The sequence below is a fragment of the Elephas maximus genome, chromosome 11 (genome assembly GCF_024166365.1).
Source record: "Elephas maximus indicus isolate mEleMax1 chromosome 11, mEleMax1 primary haplotype, whole genome shotgun sequence".
NCBI classification, from domain to species: domain Eukaryota; kingdom Metazoa; phylum Chordata; class Mammalia; order Proboscidea; family Elephantidae; genus Elephas; species Elephas maximus.
In genome coordinates this window covers 37,214,632-37,225,100 of record NC_064829.1, presented here as the reverse complement: position 1 = coordinate 37,225,100, position 10,469 = coordinate 37,214,632, and positions in this window count along the sequence as shown.

The window sequence follows — 10,469 nt, the reverse complement described above, 5'->3', positions numbered from 1 at the left end:
ATTTTCATCTAATAATTTTATGGTTTCTGTTTTGACATTTAGGTCCTTAGTTCATTTTGAATTTGTTTTTGTGAGTGCTGTGAGGCATGGATCCAATGCTCATTGCAGCACTATTCACAATAGTCAAAAGGTGGAAACAACCCAAATGCCCATCCAATGGACAAATGGATAAACAAAATGTGGTATGTACATACAAGGGAATACTACTTAGCTAATAAGAAAAATGAAGGCTTGAGAGCAAGCTAAAATATGAATGGATCTAGGCAACATTGTTCGATAATTTCCACATTTTGTTGGATGGCTTTTCTTTGGAATGGGCATAAATATGGATCTCTTCCAGTTGCTTGGTCAGGAGACTAGCTTCCAAATTTCTTGACATTGGAAAGTGAGCACCTCCAGTGCTACATCCCTTTGTTGAACATCTCAATTAGTATTCTATCAATTCCTGGAAACTTGTTTTTTCACCAGTGCCTTTAGTGAAGCTTGGACTTCTTCCTCCAGTACCACTAGTTCTTGATCATATGCTACCTTCTGAAATGGTTGAATGTCGACCAATTCTTTTGGTACAGTGACTGTATTCCTTCCAACTTCTTTTGATGCTTCCTGCATCCTTCAATATTTTCCCCATAGAACACTTCGATATTACAACTCGAGGCTTGAATTTTCTCTTCAGTTTTTTCAGCTTGAGAAATGCCAAGTGTGTTCTTCCTTTTTGGTTTTCTAACTCCAGGTCTTTGCACATTTCCTTACAATACTTTACTTTGTCTTCTCAAGCTGCCCTTTGAAAGCTTCTGTTCAGCTCTTTTACTTCATTTATTCCTTTATATTCCTTTCTTTCTTTCCTGACTTTTTAATGACCTTTTGCTTTCTTCATGTATGATATCCTTGATGTCATTGCACAGCTCATCTGGTCTTTGATCATTATTGTCCAATGCATCAGCTCTATTCTTGAAATGGTCTCTAAATTGAGGTGTGATATACTCAAGGTTCATATTTTTGCGCTCATGGACTTGCTGTAATTTTATTCAGCTTTGACTTAAACTTTCATATGAGCAATTGATGGTCTGTCCTGCAGTAGGCCTCTCTCTTGGAAGAAGTGTAGCCAGAATGCTCCTCAGAAGTAAGGATGGAGATACTTTTTCTCACGTAGTTTTGACATGTTATGAGGAAGAGTTCCTGGAGAAGATCGTCATACTTGGTAAAATGCAGGGTCAGCAAAAAAGACGAAGACCATTGGAATGAGATGGATTGACCCAGTGGTTGCAACAATGGACTTAAGCATAGCAAAGATTTTGAGGGTGGTGCAGGACAATGCAGTGTTTCGTTCTGTTGTACATGGAGTCACTATGAGTCAAAACTGACTTGAAGGCACCTACTAACAATAGCAGAAGACATTATGCTGAGTCAAATACATCAATCACAAAAGGAAAAACATTTACGACCTCAATAATATAAAGAGATGAAAACAGGCAAATGTATAGTGATGTTTCTTGGTGGTTTCCAGGAATGTGAGGGAGTAAGAAAGAGGGATTATTGCTTATGGAGTACTGAGTTTCAGTTTACAGTGATGGCAAAATTGCATTGATTAAGGGTGTGGTTGCCCAGCCAATTAATGTAATTGTTTTTAATAAGTTGTATACCTGTAAAAAGTTGAATTGGTGAAAGTCATATGATAGATATGTTTACAATATCACCAAAAAATAAAGGGATTTATTTATTTTCCTTCAAATAAATTTGCCTTCTTGATTTGGATGTTTAAAGTCATGGTTTCGTGGGATATTCCAGTTAATTGGCCTAATGAAGTGTTTGGCGCTTCTGTTTTACCTCTTGGTTCTTTGTGGAGTGCCTTGGGCCATTCAAGGCACAACAATAGGTCTCCATTCTCCTAAAGCAACAGAGAAGGAGAGTTACGAATAAGAGGAGGAAATTAAATGTTTTGTTAATCACCATCCTCATCAACTGCCTCCTCCGCCCTGAAACCAGAAGAAATGGATGGTGCCCAGTAGCTTGACTGAATGTTTTGATCAAAAGATTCTATAGAAAAGTCCTGATCAAAAAGGGGAAAATGCAGAACATAATTTCAGATTCTCATGGAATCTAGAATTTCTGGAATCATGGAAGCTGGATGAATACTCAAAACTATTGCCCGAAGATAATATTTAAAACCTTAAACCAAAAGTATCCTCTGAATTCTTCTTAAAATTAAACAATAGCTTAGCTTGACTAGCATTATAGTTTTTTAAGACCTGTCTATATTGAATCAAATTGACAACAGCAACACAAAGGATTAGGTAGGAACCATAGGGGGCAGTGAGTTTATGTTAATGGAGGAGGAACAACTAAGAAATGGAGGGTGAAAATGGTTGCACAACTCAAAGATTGTAATCAGTGTCACTGAATTTCACACGTAGAAACTTGAATCGGTGTATGTTTTAGCTGTGTATATTTTCAACAATGAATAAATTATTTTTAAAAATCAATTAATATTTATTATTTCAAACTTGTTATCTTGACTTACAGTAATCTTTCAATATTTATTGTTTTTTTGTTGTTTTGTTTTAGAGCATGTTGGAGACATTGTTTTGTTACCAAATGCTCTACTGTTATTTTCTAATAAGAACCAGTGACTAAAAAAATGAATGCAAACAGAAACTTTGTGCAAGGCAATATTGATATACAAATTATGATTGTAATTATTTACACTGTATGCTCAAAATTAATTGGGATTTTCTTAATTTAGTGATTAATTCTGCAATCCCAAGAAAAAGGAAGTAGATAAAAGAATTTCAATAAAACTCTCAGATATTTAGTTAGTGCCATGTTTCCTACTTTGTCTGTGATTTATTAGTTCAAATTTTTATTAAGTTTCATCCTTTACTGAGATGAATTATGTAGACAGTGTGGAATAATTTATATCTTTGCTAATGATTGATTGCAGTACGTGTGTGAGGAGAAGGAAATCATTCTAATTTATATTATAGATGGAGTTAGAAGCTAAAATCCATTAACTGGTGTATAACTAACATTTGCACAGCAATTTATAACTAAAAAACCCTTTACTAAATATCATCTTTTTAATCAGCAGTCATATTAATTTTTTTTGAGGGATCTCCATTTTTGTTACCTCAAAGTCTGTTTTTCTAAGGCATTGTAAGAGCACTGTTATGAAAATCTATATACTTCTTATACATTGGCCATTTTAATATAATATTTCTCTGCAAAGTAATGTAGTGATTTACTTCAGAAATAAAGCCTTAACATTTACTGCACACTTGATAAACAACATTTTGACCAAAATAATGAACTGAGCCTCAGAAACTTAATATAGCCCACAGATAGTGGAGCACGACAGAATGAAATACCTTAAAAATATTTTCCTGGTACATTTGTTTTGCAAATTTTGCAGAGATGTGTTGTCATTTCCTCTACAGATCTGGGAAAAGGTATTTTGTTCTAAAGGAAAAGTATAAAATTTCATAGTAGAAGATTCTGCATTTCTGTAAGAAATAATCATTCCAGGAATAAACTGCCTGGACTTTTTGGTTTGCAGTTGAGCTTACATGGAAAAAATATCATATAATATCCCATCACTCTCAGATCAAAGATCAGATAGCCCACTCAGACTTGTACGTCATAGATTTGACACATGATAAGGACAGAATAATTTTAGTACTGATCCTAAGTGATCAGTGGCAGATCTAAGTTTTGTGATGTCATTTAAGAAAATACACAAAAATATTTTACTTTGATAAATTTTATAACGACACATGACCATGTATAAAGATTGCTAGAAAGCTCTCCTATGTGTAATGGAAAAGGTCCATAGGAATAAAAATGAATTCTAGGCTATAGTAAATTTGAGACAAATCCTGTTCTTTTACCTACTAGTTGAGAGAATGTCCCATAATGAGGGTGAACACATAATTAATTTTCAAAGTCAGGGTATTTTTGAGAGAGAAAGAGGATTCTAGTAACTGGGACAAAAGGTGTAATTATATCTTCCTACCAGTGATACAGGAGCCCTGGTGGCATGATGATTAAGTGCTTGGCTGCTAATTGAAAGGTCAGCAGTTCAAATCTACCAGCCCTCCCCAGGAGAAAGATGTGACAGTCTGCTTCTGTAAAAATTCACAGCCTTGGAAACCCTATGGGGTAGTTCTACCCTCTCCTATAGGGTCGCAATAAGTTGGAATGGACATGACAGGGACACATTCGTTGTTGCTTATTTATTTATTTATTTTGGGGTTTATCAATATTACAGAAACATTAGGTGATCAAGGAGATAATCGATTACATAGCTGTGTGATTAAAGATCCAAAAACCAAACAAGTTGCTGTCTAGCTGATTCCGACTCATAGCAACCCTACAGAACAGAGGAGAACTGCTCCATACAGTTTCCAAGGAGCAGCTGGTGGATTCAAACTGCTGACCTTTTGATTAGCAGCCGTAGCTCGTAACCACTGTGCCAATAAAAAAAAAAAAAAAAAAAAAAGAATTGCTATCAAGTGAATTCCAACTCATCATGACCCAATAGATAGGGTAGAACTGCCCCATAGGGCTTCCAAGGTGTGCCTGGGTGATTCAAACAGCTGACCTTTTGGTTAGAAGCCAAACTCTTAACCACTATGCCACCAGAGTTTCCATGGGGCTTCTTAAAAGAGAAGGACATCTGAGACCTGCAACTACCTCCAGGTGACTAAAAATACAGTCTAAAAAGCAGATGCAAAGATCTGTGGTATCTTGGTCCATACTTCAGTGAAAAGTAAGGCAGTATAAAAGCCACCATGTGAAATAAGCAAAAAGCAGTGCAGTGCCCTCTGTCAATGGATAAATGGAAAGGGATAGGTATATTTTAAAAAAATAACAGGAAAGAAAATTAGCAACAGTTAAGGCAGAAATCTCTCTATAACAGAAATTACACTTGAACTGGGTGTTGCCTGACCCACAGAGTCATAAAGTCAGACGTGCACTGAAGCATGTCCTTCAGCTTGTCCATCTTCAAAGTTAATACCAGGCTAGAGGTGACCAAACAAAGAGGACTAGAAAGAACTGATGTAAAAGAGATCCTTGAGCAGAAAGGAAATTTTGCTTCCAGTCATTCCTCATTAAAGCATTCCAGGAATCTTTATAAAGAAGAAAGGGTTTGGGATTAAATTGAAAAAACCTCTACATAATATATTTTCTAATAATTTATATTATTCCCAAAGTAGCAAATAAGCAAAAGTAAATAATGCCTCTTCAATCCAATATCTACATGTGCTTAAAGGGCCTATAAATGTAAAAAGTAAGGAATTCATGATCATTTTAATTTATATATTTTCCTGATTTCAAAACACATATTTTTTAAGTCCCTGCAATCCCTTAGCCTGCAAATAATAGCTATGAATTTTGGTGAATTTAGTTTTTGTTTTTTTTTTATTTTTGTATTTGTGCTGGAGTGGAAGTGCATATGTGTTTAACAAAGATTATGTTCTAAACACAATTTTGTATTCTGCTTTTTTCCATTTAGTTTACTAATTAGGTCATTTTTTCATAACAATAAGAAACCTTATTTCCAAATGTGATTTTAATTTTATACCATCAGTGAGTCATCTTCCCTGGTTCTGGCAAAAGCTTGCTATTGATTCTGTGATAATATGAGCTTTGTGTTTTCTATATTTTCATAAAGTATTTTTGGCCCATCTTTTGCCGTGCAACTATCTAAAGATGACACCTAAAGGAACTGGAGAGGCTGGGTTCTCAATATTGTTGAGCCACCATATCAGGTTTACACCACTGCCCAGCTTATTATGTGAGAGAGAAATGCAGTTTCATTTTAAGCTATGTTTGTACTGTATTTTGTTATCTCATATTCCAACAGCCTAGTCTTGTTTCAAATGCAATTAAGTTTTCTTATTCAAAAATTAATTAAGTTGCATTGCTAACCAAAAAAAATATACAGTTTGGTTCTCCAGTTTTTCCAAGCCTTTCTTCCCCCAGGATAGCAGAGAAACTGATAATACAATCTCAGGGACCAACATTGAACCTAATCCAGAAACTGACAACGTGTGCCTAGTTGGCTTCAGAATCGCTATGACCTGGTGGCTGCCGTGTGACTCCATTTTCTCCCTTTGTGAATGGGCTGGTCTTTTGTGGTTATTCTGTCTGTCCTACATTGTTTGTTGAGAGTATTGGGGGATGGATGACTTGTCTCTTTAAATCACAGATCTTCAGATTGAGAGAAATCATACTTGAGCAAGCAAACTCAAGGAACTCATTCACACTTGGGCCTGATTTATGTAAGATCCTGGGCCTCACTTTAAGCCTAATGCTGTAAAAGGACATAATTTGAAGTGGGTGGTAGGTGTTGGGAGAGAGGGCATGCGTTTTACATGTGGGAGGAAAGTGAATAAATTGTGGTTAGAGGGTGGTCTGTGGTGGTTGTAAAGCATGGCGACTAATCCTTTAACAGTTCTCCCACTTGGATGGGAGGGTTTCTCTCTTCTCTCACCTTGAACCTGGGTGGACTTATGACTGTTTCAATCATTGGAGTATAGTAGAAGTGCCACTATGTGACTTCTTATGTTAAGTCAAAGAGAGCCATGTAACTTCTGACTTATTTACTGGAGCATTCAATTTTGTAGCTTCAAGTCCTCATGTAAAACTCTGAATCCTTATAAACGCCAGTTAATGATCCCAAAGCTGACAAAGTCCTAAGCATCTGTACCCTAGAATTCTAAGAACTTGCTTCATTTGAAGCCCTGGCATGTATCTGCTCACTACTCCTCAGGTAAGATCCGTCTTCTGACTTTGGCTTAGGCAACAAAACCCAGTAGGGTTTTCTAGTGTAGACCAAACTATACTCCAGTGCCACCACTCTTTATTCTAGCAGACTCTAACAGCTATCTACAGTTGTTTCGTGTCCCAACAATAAGTGATAGGCTGAGAAGAGGAGTACCTTTGAGAAAGTCCAGTGTCAACCAAATGCCAGAGGGATTACTGAGTGTTTTTTGTAAAGGACACACTTATGTTAACCTCTGAAGAAGATCATTTATGCTGATACTATTGAGTCTTACTTTGCCTATTCGGATACAGAACCAATTTCTAGAAGCTTTTGCAAATACAACAGTTATAAATACCCACTGCTTAATAACCATTGTGAGTGCTTCAATGAAGTGCCATAGAAGTAACACTGTATGCTGTTTTTAAGATTTTATCTTTGGTTCAACAATTTAATAATAATATGTTTAGTTGTGTATCTCTTTGTGTTTATTCTTCTGGAGTCTGTTGGGCTTCCTGGATGTGTAGATTAGTGTTTTTCATCAAATATGGGGAGCCATCGGCCATTACTTTTTCAAATTTTTTTTTTCTTGTCATCTATCTTTCTTCTCTTTTTTGGTGCTGCCATTGTACATATGTTGGTAAACTCAAGAGTCTACCGCGAGTCTCTAAGGCTTTGTTTGTATTTTCCTGTTATTTTTCCTTTCTGTTCTTAAACTTGGATAATCTCTATTGCTTTATCTTCATGTTCACTGATTCATTCTTCTGACAGCTCACATCTGCTGTTAAAATAATCTAGTGAAAATTTTATTTCATTTGTACTTTTCAATACCAGAGTATTCATTTAGTTTTTTTGTATAATTTCCCTTTATTGAAATTCTCTATTTGATGAGTCATTGTTGTCATACTTTCCTTTGTTCTTTAAGTATAGTCTCCTTCAGTTATTTGAACATATTTGTAAGGATTTCTTTATCTGCTAAATCTACCATCAGGGACCCTTAGGAACAGCTTCTAAAGGCTGTTTTTATTTCTGCCCCTAAGCGTATAGGTTCCACTTTCCTGTTTCTTTGCATATCTCTGTTGTTGTAGTTGTTGAAAACTTGACATTTTAGATAATATACTGTTGCAATCTTGGTTTCTAGACAATTCAGTCTGTTTGTTTTGTTTTGTTTGTTTGCTCGGGCTAATTGAATAAAGTATGCCTACCCTACAATGCATGGTCACTGAAACAAAAAAGGTTTTGGTACTGGGTTACCCTACAATGCATGGTCACTGAAATCTATGGTCAATTAAAAACTAAGTTATTATTGCTTTTGTCATTTTTGTTTTTAATCCTGACTTCTTAGGAGTTGCTGTGGGATCAACAGAACTTACTGGTCAGCAATTGAATGGTAAGCATTTGTGCTTAAAATTCTTGAGCCAGTAGACTTTTAAACTTGACTAAAACATTTGGGAATGTATTCAAAGTTTTTTTTGCATGCTCAAGGCCTCATATTCAGCTAGGGGCAAGTAGATATCTAAGGTTTTCTCTGATCTATCTTGAGTATGCATGGAGTCTAGCACAAGTGCACTACATCCCAGATCACCAGGGTTACGGGAAAGCTGATCAAGTTATATCATGCCTATCTGATTCCCCAGTAAATCCTGTTAAATTTCTGGCTAATCTGCTGGTCTTTTCCTTGCTTCAGACTCTATTACAACGTCAGACTACGTGTGACATTGACTTTCCAGATTATTTGCCTTTGTCCCAGGATTGCTTCTCTACTGTTTCTATGCAACAATGCCTCCTATTATGGTTTTGCCAGGCTCCCACTCTAGGTCAAATTAGGAAACCCTGGTGGTGTAGTGGTTAAGTGGTAGGGCAGCTAACCAAGGGGCTGGCAGTTCAAATCCACCAGGTGCTTCTCGGAAACTCTATGTGGCAGTTCTACTCTGTCCTATAGGGTCGCTACGAGTCAGAATTGACTTAACGGCAGTGGGTTTCTTTTTTTGTAGCAAAGTTACAGAGATCCTCAAGATCTTCACTGCCCTGGAAGAACCTCCACACGATGAGGCTACAGTGTGAGACATGGTAGCCAATCCAAGCTAAAACACTCTTCGTGTAGAAATTTAGTACTTCTTCTTGAATAAACACTTCTCAACTTTATATATGCCTTTGATAAACTGCCAGAATTCTGAAATAGTTCTTTTAACAATTTCATCCTTTTCTATGATTGCTTTTGGGGAGAAGTGGTTTTCTTCAAGTGTTTTCTGACTCATGGAGAGGCACCACAAACAATCTATGTGAATCACATGATCTGTGCAGTAATCCTTAATACTCTCTTCTCCTTCACCACCTCTATTTATTCTTTAAGTTCCAACATTTTAACTTTTTAAAAATATTAATTAAGTCATCACATTCCCAGGGATGGCTAACCTCCAGGACTCAATCAAATCTTTCTATTTTAGGTTCTCTATTATTTTCAGGAATTTTGTCAGTTTCTACTAAGTATTTGTTTGTGCGATCATTTAATTGATGCTTATTGCCCTCATTAGACTGTAAGCTTTGTCAAGGTGTTTTTTGTTTGTTTTGTTTTTCTTTTCCTTCTGATTTTGCTCGCCATATTATCCCAAACATTTATCAGAGTGCTTGCATGTGGTAGTCCTTCATTAAGTATTTTAAAGAATTATCAAATACACTTATCAAAAATTTAATTCATACACTTCTCTTTTAGTTATTCTTCCACTTCTACCTCTTTTTATTTATAGAATCATCCCCATCTGCCTACAAACATGCTCTAGTACTTTTCTTAATTGCATATTACCTTCCGAGCACTGTGTCATTTTTGTGCTAGATTTCAAAACAAATCATCTTAAAAAGGTTGTCTTTTGTTATTGTCTTCACTTCTACATTTAATATTCTTTTTTAACCAGCTGTAATTAAACCTCTGTCCCTCTTTTTCACTTGAGTCTGTGACATCAGTGTTCTTCATGTTTTCAAAATGAATGACCAATTCTCTGTTTTAATTTCAGTAGACTTCTTAGTAGCATTTTTTATTAAAATATATCTCCTTCAATCAAACTGAAGTCCAATGAAGATGGGAACCTTGTCTGAATTGCCTGCATAAATGACTGAATCTATGAATGTAAAACCACAGAAGTGAGAACCCACACTGCAGTACTTCTCAACACGTGTTCTATAGACCACCGGCACTATAATTACTTGGGTTGTTTGGAAATAGCATTCCTGAGCCTCACCCTTCTAGTAAAATTTTTAAAACTCCATCGGGCGCTTTTTTTGCACCACAGTATCTTGAAAGCACTACACAACAAAAGGCCTGTTCCTGCAGTTGTGCTGAATTGGAATACCACACGCTGATCATAGCAACAAAGAATTTCATTGATACTTTTAATTCTACCCCCCTAGTTTATGACTTACTGTTCAAACTTGCTCATAAAAATTGTCTCCCACAAGTTGTGCAGTTTTGAATCCCCTCTTGGTGACAAATCAGCACTCAGTTGTTTTCTCCAAAATAAAAACAAATGTGCAATCACTACTAAAACAGAATAAAAAGATACAAACTTAAACTCAGTACTTTGAAAAAATAAAAATTATGATATTAAGGAACACAAGAGCAATATTAAGAATACTGTGCTGAAACAATCTCTTCCTATATAACAGATTATAAATTTTCCATCTATATCTGGATAGCATTATGTCCACTTCTGTA